The sequence below is a fragment of the Vicugna pacos genome, chromosome 8, assembly GCF_048564905.1.
Source record: "Vicugna pacos chromosome 8, VicPac4, whole genome shotgun sequence".
NCBI lineage: Eukaryota > Metazoa > Chordata > Mammalia > Artiodactyla > Camelidae > Vicugna > Vicugna pacos.
In genome coordinates, this window is record NC_132994.1 from 64,924,655 (window position 1) to 64,935,174 (window position 10,520).

Consider the following 10,520-nt stretch of genomic DNA (forward strand, 5'->3'; position numbering starts at 1 on the left):
GACAAAGCTATGTACTGTCCTTCAGTCTGATTTCCCATGAGATTAAAGGAAATGATTTTGTTCAGTTTCCTCTTTTCTCTTTGGAGTCAAACTCCTAGCAAAGCATGACCCAGTGAAACTTTCATCTGTCCTCTTGTCATTGCCAGCATCTTCAACTCCATTATCTCCTAGTCATCTCACTCGCATCTACCTAGTAAATCCCAACCCAATTTCACAATCTGATTTTTACTACTCCCTGTTACTGGTTTCTGAGCCATGCTTGCATTCAGTAATGCAATTAATTGATTTTTAAGAGGCCATCTCAAAGGGCAGTAGAGATATCATACACAGGTGTAGACCTTGAAGAGTTTGCATTCTAGCTGAGGAGACAAGATTAACACATGTGAATTAACTGAAGATCAGTAACTGATAATGTGCATATAATTTCTGTTAGCTAAAAATCAACATACAAATAAAGAGCTCCGATCAGTGAACAAGTTCAGGAGTGTTTAAGCCTGTTTAACTGTTTCAACTTTTTCAGGAGTTGTTACCCCCTGTCATCTCAGCTCTACTTATGGGTTCTTTGTCTCACCTCACACACCTAAGTCACTGAGGGAATGCAATGACTTTGCTTTGGGTTTGCTTTGGATATTCTTGGTTGGAACGTGGAGTGCAATTTAGTCCAAGAAACAGTGGTTTGGAATGATGTAAATACTTCAGCCACATGACAGGTTAAGTGAGCTTTTATGAACTGACACAATTTCTTTGGACAAACCACTCTGAGTACAAAATGACTTGCTTTCAAATGAAATTTCCAAACACAGACCCTTCTTTTAGCTCCACATACTCAAATCTAGGCATTAGGAAGTGTGTCCCGCCAGCACCGTGATGCTCCCCTTCATCGGCAATGTTGATTGTCTTCTTACTGTGCACATGGAAAGACTAAGTATGAATGTGTCAAGCAATAAAGCATGGTGGTCATGTATTTTGTTTTCATGGAGACTAGCACTCTTCTCCGCATGATCTTCTCCTGTGCAAGGCAAGAGGATTAAAAATATTTCAGGAGAACTGAAAATACACTGCATATGCTTTGTGTACAACTATCATCCTTGGGTCTATAAAACGAATAAGGTTTTCTTGGTTTGGGCTCTTGGCCGAACCTGAGGAAGACAGCTTTCAGAATACCTAATGTTCATAATCCTGAGGCTGCCAGATAATATAAGTGGAGCCAGACTGGAGAAGGACAAATTCCCAAGGTGTTATTCAGCACTGCCATTCAAAATGTGGTCAGTGGAGCAAGAGCTTCAGCCTCACCTGGGAGGTTGCTGAAAATGCAGATTTTTGGACCTACCTAGAATCAGAACCTCTTGGGGGAGGCCAAGTAGCTGGGCTATAACATGTTCTCCCATGCACATCAAAGAGAACCGGTGCTGGGCTCATCCTCTCTCAGATCTGTGGAACCAGCATTGGTGGCAGTCTGCTGAGACTTGTAAAGGTCCTTCAGCCCCGAGAAGGGCCCGCGCCTGGCTGTGATGGATCAAATTGCTGAGCACAGGGCCTGACCCAGAGCAGGCACTCAATACCCGTGGAGTGAATGAACACGGTGTGGCCCCAGGTACCTCTTGCTCTCTGTTACGGGCTAAACTCTATCCCCTCAAATTCTTACGCTGAAGTGCTAATGCCTAGTGCTTCAGGAAGTAACTGTATTTGGAAGTAAGGTCTTTAAAGACATAATTAAGTTAAAAGGAGGTCATTAGGGAAAATCCTAATCTAATATATCTGATGTCTTTATACAAAGAGGAGATTAGGAGGTGGGGGAAGAGCTCAGTGGTAGAGCATGTGCATACATGAAGTCCTGGGTTCAATCCCTGATATCTCCATTAAGAAAATTCAAAAAAAAAAAAGAAGAAGGAGAAGGAGAAGGAGAAAGAAGAAGGAGAAGGAGAAGGAGGAGAAGAAGAAGAAGAAGAAGAAGAAGAAGAAGAAGAAGAAGAAGAAGAAGAAGAAGAAGAAGAGGAAGAGGAAGAGGAAGAGGAAGAGGAAGAGGAAGAGGAAGAGGAAGAGGAAGAAGAAGAGATTAGGATACAGACACACACAGATAGAAGAACAGAGAGAAGACACCTGTCCTCAAGACAAGGAGAGAGGCCTCGGGAGAAACCAGCCCTGCCAACACCTTGGTCTTGGACTTGTGTCCTGCAGAACTGTGAGAGGATGCATCTCTGTTGTTGAAGCTGCCTAGTCGGTGATGGTTTGTTACAGCAGCCCTAGCAGACTCACACACTAGCCCTCCCCTGCCCTCACACCCGGGAGTGGTTTACACAGAGCTCTGCCCAGAGTAGTCTCCAGCTCCTATAGCAACACACCTTTGACCTTGAGAGTGGGGGTGGTGCTTGAGGTTCTCTGTGATGGACTATTTGTTTGGAACACCTGTGCCCAGTCCTGACTCGGGGGAAGGTGCGTTCTCCTGTGCTCTGCTGTCCAAACAGGGAGGGCGGGCGGCAGCCTAACCCTCCAGAGCCCAGAGTTTGTGTTGACCATTAACCACGTGCGTGTCTATGGGAAAATGCCCTCTCTCTGGGTCAGTTTCTTCCTATGAAAAATAGAGGCATTAATGACCTTTATATTGATAACAATCCTCTCTTACAGGGTTGCAGAAAAGGTCAAGTGAGGTGATTACGTAGGCGCATTAAAATGCATTGTGAGTGGAAGGTGGGTGTGGACTATTGTTCTCACTTGATTACCAGGGCTATTATTAGCAAACCTGCTCTAGCTCTACAGCTCGGGTAGAGCAACAGTTGGGCGCTCTCAGTAGAGCGCATGCTTGACTCAGCTCCGTCACCTGGTAGAATTTAAGGACTCAGGCTCGACCTGGCAACCATACGTTTAAATACTTGCCAAGGCGTCATGCAAACATGTTTGTATCTTTGTAATCTATCTGTCGCCTTACATTTTCATCTCAGTTTCAGAGTATGCTTATGCGCTCCAACTCTAAGCAACCAAGGTAACTCATCTATAATTTGGAATCCATCTCACCTGTCTCCTTCATTTAAATCATCACCTCCTTCCTACTCTCATTTTAAAAAATACCTATATCTTGGATCAAGAAGGGGACAATCTATTTGAGGATAAAGACCCCTTTATTTCTGAGCTTAAGTCATCAGAACCAGGAAATCATATCAAGGACTCTGTTCAGCCAGGAAATGCAGCAGATTGAGTGCTAAATGACACCAGACCAAACAAAAGAGTGTTTTGAGAGATCATGGGTGAAGTTTAGACTCAAAGACTTCTATTTAATTCAAATCACATAATAAATGATGGTGATATCATTAAAATAAATATCCCACATGGGCCATCACTTTCCCTCCCATATCATAGCACTGACATCATTTTTGCATATTATATCAATGGCATTTTCCCTATTCTGCTGAAAGGTCACAATTCTGTCAGTAATGAGATTCAGCCCCCAGTCAAGCAGTTCCAGGACACCACCACCCATTTCCAAAACAATCTTGAGGGTGGCTTCCCAGCAGCATGAAATCCAGCGAGCAGTTGTCTCCTTGGGCGTGAGACACAAGTTGCACTGGGGGAGTCCACTCCAGGTTACTGTGGTCACTGGGCCTGAGGCCAGGCCACCTAGGTGGACACAAAGTATCACACAACACCCAGGAGGACAGGGCTTCCACAGAATAGGTAGGTGGGAGCCAAAGGGCCCAGCGGCACCATCTCTGGGCCAACCCTGGGATCCCTGCCAGTGAGGCCATGGTTGTCAAACAATGACATCATTTGTCTGAAGATTAAGAGTTCTTCAGGGTGAAACAGACCTAGGACAGAGGCCTGGTCATGTTCCTTGCACAGCTGTGTGGCTTTAAACAATTGTCCAGCCTCTCTGAGCCTCAGGTTCCCCAGTCATAAGACAGGGATGACAATGGTCTCTTCCTCCGATGGTTGTTGTGAGGATTACAGGATAAAGTCTGTAAGTCAGTCCCCCATAAATGCCAGCTGCTGTCATCAGCGATAATGGGGAATTGCAGGTTGGGCTCAACTGAACTATCTGCCAAAACAGGGACCTACCACCCTTCCTCTCCCCTGCTGGGGCCAAAGGGGTGCATTCCATGACATGTTGAATTGGGTGATCTTAGGAGAGGAGGGGAGGGAAGAGGATATCTGTGAGTATGCACTGGACTCCTCAGAGGCTGTGTAATCACTTAGATGTCGTGAGCTCTTTGTAAGTGTGGGTCTGTGCGGGGTCCATTCTTGAGCTCATTTGACAAGTCAGATTTTTTTTCTCATTCCCCATTCTGCTGTGACTACATCCTTTTTACATTTATATATACAACCATCCCTTCACCTCCCCCAGTACCCATCTGATTTACTCCCGTCTGATTCAGATAGAAAAGCATGTATTAGATCACTACCATGTTAGTGTGAATTAATACAACATGTTAGCCCCATCCCCACCCGCAGGAGGGTTTGCCTTTCAAAAGAGAATGCATGAGAGAGAGTGAGAGAGGATCTTTTGGTTAGTATATCAAAGGAATGGTGTAGGCATAGACTATCTGATTTCAGCAGGGCAAATGACAAAATCCCTCAGCACATCCATGTGGAAGAGATGGAGGAATATAGACCAGAAAAGAACACTGTTCTATTTATAACTGGTTCAATGTCTCCGATCAAAGAATGCTTACTGAGGAAAGGAGGCACGAGAGGGTGGTATCCCTGTAAAGGACCACAGGGATCTTTTTAAGGCCACATTCTGGCCGACATGTTTATCAACAACTTGAGAGAAAACACAGATGGCACGCTGAGCAAGCTCACAGATGGTTGGGTTTGTAGAGGACACATTTTGATGATCAAGATTATTCCGTGCTCTCATCTGACCTACGGCCACAGCATAGTGGGCCGGATGGCTCTCCTGCTCTCCTGGCAGGTGCCAGGCAATTTGCATGTATTATCTCTATCCCTGCAAAATAGGGGCTTTTGTCTCCATGTTATAAATAAGGAATCTGATGCTTCTCATGGTTAAGAAGCTTGACGGGATCCCAGAGCCGAGTGGAAGGACAGAACTGGAAGCTGAATCCAGATCTGTGTAACTCCAGAGTCTCGGCTCCTCCTGACCTTACTTTGTCTACTATAGTCCTGCACTGCCCTTTCAAATACAAGTGTACAAGGCTTATAGTGGGCGGTGTCTGGAACAGACAGATGCAGAACGATTTGTGGTGGGGGGAAGGAGCAAGTAGGGGGAAGGGGAAGGAAGAGGGTGGGACAATGTCTGCTTTCATCTGTCCTAGTGGTCGTGACCAATGGGAAACAGCTGACAATATCAACTCGGCAAATGGAGACACACTAGTTCTCGCCAAACGTGGAAAGGGCTGTTATGTGCAAGATGTATTCAGTGTAACCCAGGGAGGAGGATTTTAATTCCACATGAGCTGGAAGTTTCTGAAATGACAAGCGTTGTTTGCACATGCAGCCGGCTCCCTCCTGAGGGGCTGTCTTGTCCCTGGAGCTTCCAAGGAGGACCCCGCGCTGCTCCCAGGATGGGGGAGAGATGGCCCTTGGGCAGAAGCAGGGGGACACGCGGCCTCTGCCTCACAAGGGTCACAATGTACTTCAGACACTTTAGCACTTGGGCTGGGGACACACTTAGAAACAGTGGGATTTTCTTTACTCCGAAATACACCAACACAGCTTTCTGCCTCCGCCATGGAATATGCAAAAGTTGTGAGACAGAGATGGCCCCTCATTAGACCAAATGCCAGCAAAACAGTGGCCTAATTTAGTTCTTTGTTTGAAGGAAAGGACGAACAAATCCTTCAAGCAGGCTTCTGGGGGCAAGAAAAACCCTCGAAAGCCCAGCAGGGACGCTTTGGGAAGCACAAGATGGGCTTTGTTCTGCTGCTGCCAGCTGGTGCCCGGGGAGCAGTGAGCAAACGGAAAAACGTCCCGACAGACCGTGCTCCTCACCCGGGCACTCCCCTCCGATTCTCCCCGGACCTTCTTGCTGGGGTGTGCGTGCTGATGAGTTTGAGCTAGAGGGAGATCTTTTTTTTCTTCTAATCTTCAAGGCGGTCAACCAGGAAGAGCTTTAGACATCCTCCCAGTAACTGGAATCCTAACAATGAAATACACCAACACCACAGCCTGCTTGATTATTTCCTAATTTTCTCTTTATGCCGGTTCCAGCCCGGAGACCCTGCCAGATGCAGAAAGCTTCCTTCAGAGCAGCACAAATAGTTTCCATTTCCCAGTCAAGAGCCAGCATCCAAGAGGAGCTTCTGATTTGAAACTGAATGAAACAAAAGATGGCCCAGAACTTGACGGAAGCCAGGAAACAGAGGCTCAGGAGCCAGAAAATCTCTGCAACATCCCAGAAATCCCCCTGGGCAGAGAGAGGGCACACTGGCTACTCTGTGCAAGAAAGCATGCTTGAGTACAGTCTCTCAGCTGTTTTTCTCTCAAAGCTTGCTTCAGATTCTTGGTGAAATTTTGTAAAAACACATTCCATGTGCTTGTCCCGATTGTGTGTCCTCGCCTCACACGCTTCTCGTTTGTCTATTGGACTTCATAAATTCTTCACCCAGTGATGTTTTCATTTACTTCTCAAGGCAGCAAACATATACTGAACATCCTGTAATTCATTCGTTTCTTCAACATTTCTTGAGCACCCATGACAAGCAAGAGTGGGGGTGGGTTAGAAAGATGAATACGACACGGTTTTTGGTCAGTGCCATAGCCCTTATATGACAGATCCTTACTAAGTCTTCTGAACTTTCTAAGAGCTTTCACCTACATGCAAAATATTCTCACCTGTATACCTCTAAGCTCCACTGCTTTCCACAGCCACAGCCAGATTTCAGTGTACCTGCTAGATTCAGTCTCATTGTGAATGTCCCACTGACACCTAAGCTTCAATGTGTTTAGAACAGAACCCATACCCTGATCCTGCTCTCCTTCACGACTTTCCCTTCCTCTTAGAGTCATCATCTCATTCTGTGGATTCAGGCTCAAAGATACGTCTGAGGGTCCACTAATTCATATCTCATCTCCCCTTTCAGAGTGTGAGCTTTGTCCATGAGGTCAGCAGTCTGCTAAATCAATCCTGGAAGTGACTACCTGTTCAAGTTAAATGTTTGTTTGCACAAGAGGGTAAATGGACGAAGCCTTTTTCACGAGAAGGGCTGAGTAGAGAATGAAAGATCAAAGGTACAAAAAAGGAAATGGTAGGAAGAAGAGCCTTACAGAACAGAAAAGGATTAAATCAAGGGGAAGGGTTTTGTGAGTTTAAGACCAGAAGTGAAACATCTCTTTTTTCTGACTTCTCAAGGAAGGATGAATAGTGGAGAAACTGTTAAGCTGGCAATGTGCCCGGACGAAGGAGCAGTGCTTCTGCTATGGTGACAGAGGGGTGTGGCAAGTGGAGGAATGCAGGCACCTCACTCACCCTGTGACTTGGGCGAGTTGCGCTCCCAGCCTGTTTCCCCTTGTGCGGTGCAGGGAGGAGAGCCGTACCTAGCTGGTGCATCTGCGGTGAGGAGTGTATAAAATAATGTAAGAAAAGAGCTTAGCACAGTGCCGAGCCCCCGTTACGTTAATGGATGTGGGTGCTGGCTGCCCTGTGGGTGGAGCTGAAGGTTCTGGAGTTTAGAAATGGCAGGAAGTGTCAAGGAGATAGATACAACGAACTGCAGTAAGTTGTCATAATGGAGAAGAAATGAGATCACAAATGGGGGAGGGGTGTGATTGGACAATCTCGGCCTTTATTAGGATGTGAAAGGGAGGGACTGGCTCTTGACTAACACTTCCCCTAGGGTGAGAAGTTAGTTTGGGTGGGCACTCGCAAGCAACTGGCTGTAACAAGAAGCTGTTGTAGAGAATGAAACAAGCCAAAGGGAAAAGTCACCTCCCTCCTGAATGCAATTCCTGTCATTCCATCATCAGTAAACCTTATTTCTTAATTCTTTCCTTCTTAGGACTCATCTCTCTCCTCCTCTTTGAACTTCTTTTTTGGTTTGTTTGTTTTTTTAAATATTTACTTATAACTTTATTTCATCATTGTCATTTAAAGCTTGATTCTGTAAAACATAAAAAGACATGTTTAAAAAGCTCAATATCACTAATTATCAGAGAAATGCTATGAGGTATCACCTCACATCAGTCAGAATGGCCATCATTCAAATGTCCACAAACGATAAATGCTGGAGTGGGACTGGAGAAAAGGGAGCCCTCCTACACTGCTGGTGGGAATGTAGTTTGGTGCAGCGGTTATAGAAAACAGTATGGAGATTCCTCAAAAAACTAAAAATAGACTTACCATATGATCCAACAATCCCACTCCTGGGCATATATCCAGAGGGAAACTTAATTCAAAAAGACACCTGCACCCCAATGGTCATAGCAGCGCTATTTACAATAGCCAAGACATGGAAGTAACGTTAATTTCCATCGACAGATGACTGGACAAAGAAGTTGTGGTATATTTCTACAGCCATAAAAAATAATAAAATAATGCCACTTGTAGCAACATGGATGGCCCTGGAGAATGTCATTTTACGTGAAGTAAGCCAGGAGGAGAAAGAAAAATACCATATGATATCACTCATATGTGGGATTTAAAAAAAAAAAGACAAATGAACTTATATATAAAACAGAAACAGACTCACAGACATAGAAAACAAACTTATGGTTACAGGGGGGAAGTGGGTGGAAAGAGATAAACTGGGAGTTTGAGATTTGCAGATACTGACTGGTATATACAAAATAGATTAACAAGTTTATACTGTATAGCACAGGGAACTATATTCAATATCTTGTAGTAGCTTACGGTGAAAAAGAATATGAAAATGAATGTATGTATATTCATGTATGAATGAAGCAATGTGCTGTACACCAGGAACTGACACAGCACTGTAAACTCACTATACTTCAATTAAAAAAAAAAAGATTTCTGTATCACAGGCATTTAAACAGTACAAATACCCATAGTTTTACAGGTTCAACGTATACAAAGTAAAATAAAGTAACCGGAAATTTTTTCAATATAGAAATTATACAAATGAAATAAATGGCAAATAGATGTAATAGCATTCAGTAAACCTTATTTCTTAATCCTTTAATCCCTGGGACTCATCTCTCCTTCTCTTTGGACTCTGGTACTGTCACCAGAGCTTCCTAGCACCTGAGGGACAAACTTCAATGCCAGAGCTCCCTGGCCACCGTAGCTGCTTCTCCAATAACTCACTCGGGAGTTCACATATCCCTCTAACGTGGTGATTTGGGGACTGGGGAGAGGAATCAAAGGCAACTGCCCACCCAGGGGAAGATATTCAACTAATCGTTAATCAGAAACAGGAGTTCTAGAACGTCTATAGAGTTACTTAGGTAGCCCCTGCAAGGAGTTCCTCTGTCACTATGCTTGGCCCTGGCCTCCCTGTTCGGAAGATTTTCAGTGTCCCTGGAGTGCTAGGGGACAACTGAGTGGTTTCCCAACCTATCTTAGTATAGCTGCAATTGCAGGTAAAAGTGCTAAACCTGGGATTGTCCTAGAGGCCTAATTAGCAGCTCCAGCTGGTCTGACCCGCTGGCGGTGACCTGAGAAGTGAGCAGGGTGAGGGAGACCCTCCTTGCCTTGGGAGGTGACTCAAAACAGGATTCATTTTTTAGTTATGAATTCCATACGCAGATCAAGACCAAAAATTAACTCCAGACCATCACTTCTTCGTACGTATTCTGGTTAGTTGGAAGCTAAGGGTAGACAGATGCCCCGGATTCAACTTGGGAAGACCAAAGGCAGTACCTTCCAACAGAAGCTGGTGGTTGAATTAGGCCTGCAGGTTGCTAAACAGAAGGCACAGGCCCAGAATTCTGGCTTTTTATTTCCTGGATGTGGGAGGAAGAGTAAATTTCCGTACACTTTAACCCAGAACTCCTGGGAGTTGTTGCAAATAGCATATTCTTCCTCTCTTGGTTTTATTTTCTTTCAGTAAGTGCCTTATCCTTTTGTTGAAAGATTAACGTGGAACTGATGTTATTTTTCTTTCATACTCTCTATGTTTTAAAACACACACACACACACACACACACACTCAGGCTGCCATAACAAAATACCATAGACTAGGTGACTTAGACAACAGAAATTTGTTTTCTCACAATTCTGGAGACTGGAAAGTCCAAGATCAGGGTCCAGCAGGGCGGTTTCTGGCGAGAACTCTCTTCCTGGCCTGCAGGGAGCTGCCTTCTCTATGCTCCTTGCCTGGTGGGGAGGGGGGGACGGTCTCTAGCCTCTCTTCTTATAAGGACATTAATCCTATTATGTCAGGGCCCCACCCTGTGACTTCATTTAACCTTAATTTCTTCTGTAAAGGCCCATCTCCAAATATAATCACATTGTGGGTGAGAGCTTCGACATAGGAATTTGAGTGGGATATACATAATCAGTCCATAACAATAGATGAAGGCTTATCATCAGTTAGAAATACCAACAAGCATTTAGACTAAGGGTAAACCCATTATTGGCCCCCAGTGGAGTTTCTCTTTCATATCTG

The 10,520-nt window shown here is 44.8% G+C and overlaps 3 long non-coding RNA genes across 3 annotated transcripts; all 3 read right to left on the reverse strand.

The window, feature by feature from the left end:
• Positions 1 to 706: 706 nt before the first annotated feature.
• On the reverse strand, positions 707 to 7,614 carry LOC140697905 (uncharacterized). The gene is made up of 2 exons (XR_012075285.1): positions 7,421 to 7,614; positions 707 to 1,009 (listed from the first exon to the last, which is right to left on the reverse strand). It is a non-coding gene; the product is annotated as an uncharacterized lncRNA (long non-coding RNA).
• Positions 5,628 to 7,414, reverse strand: LOC140697907 (uncharacterized). Its single transcript, XR_012075287.1, has 2 exons — positions 6,787 to 7,414; positions 5,628 to 6,635 (listed from the first exon to the last, which is right to left on the reverse strand). It is a non-coding gene; the product is annotated as an uncharacterized lncRNA (long non-coding RNA).
• Positions 7,615 to 7,714: 100 nt separating the features above from the next.
• LOC140697906 (uncharacterized) lies at positions 7,715 to 10,211 on the reverse strand. The gene is made up of 2 exons (XR_012075286.1): positions 10,126 to 10,211; positions 7,715 to 8,051 (listed from the first exon to the last, which is right to left on the reverse strand). It is a non-coding gene; the product is annotated as an uncharacterized lncRNA (long non-coding RNA).
• Between the last annotated feature and the right edge of the window lie 309 nt (positions 10,212 to 10,520).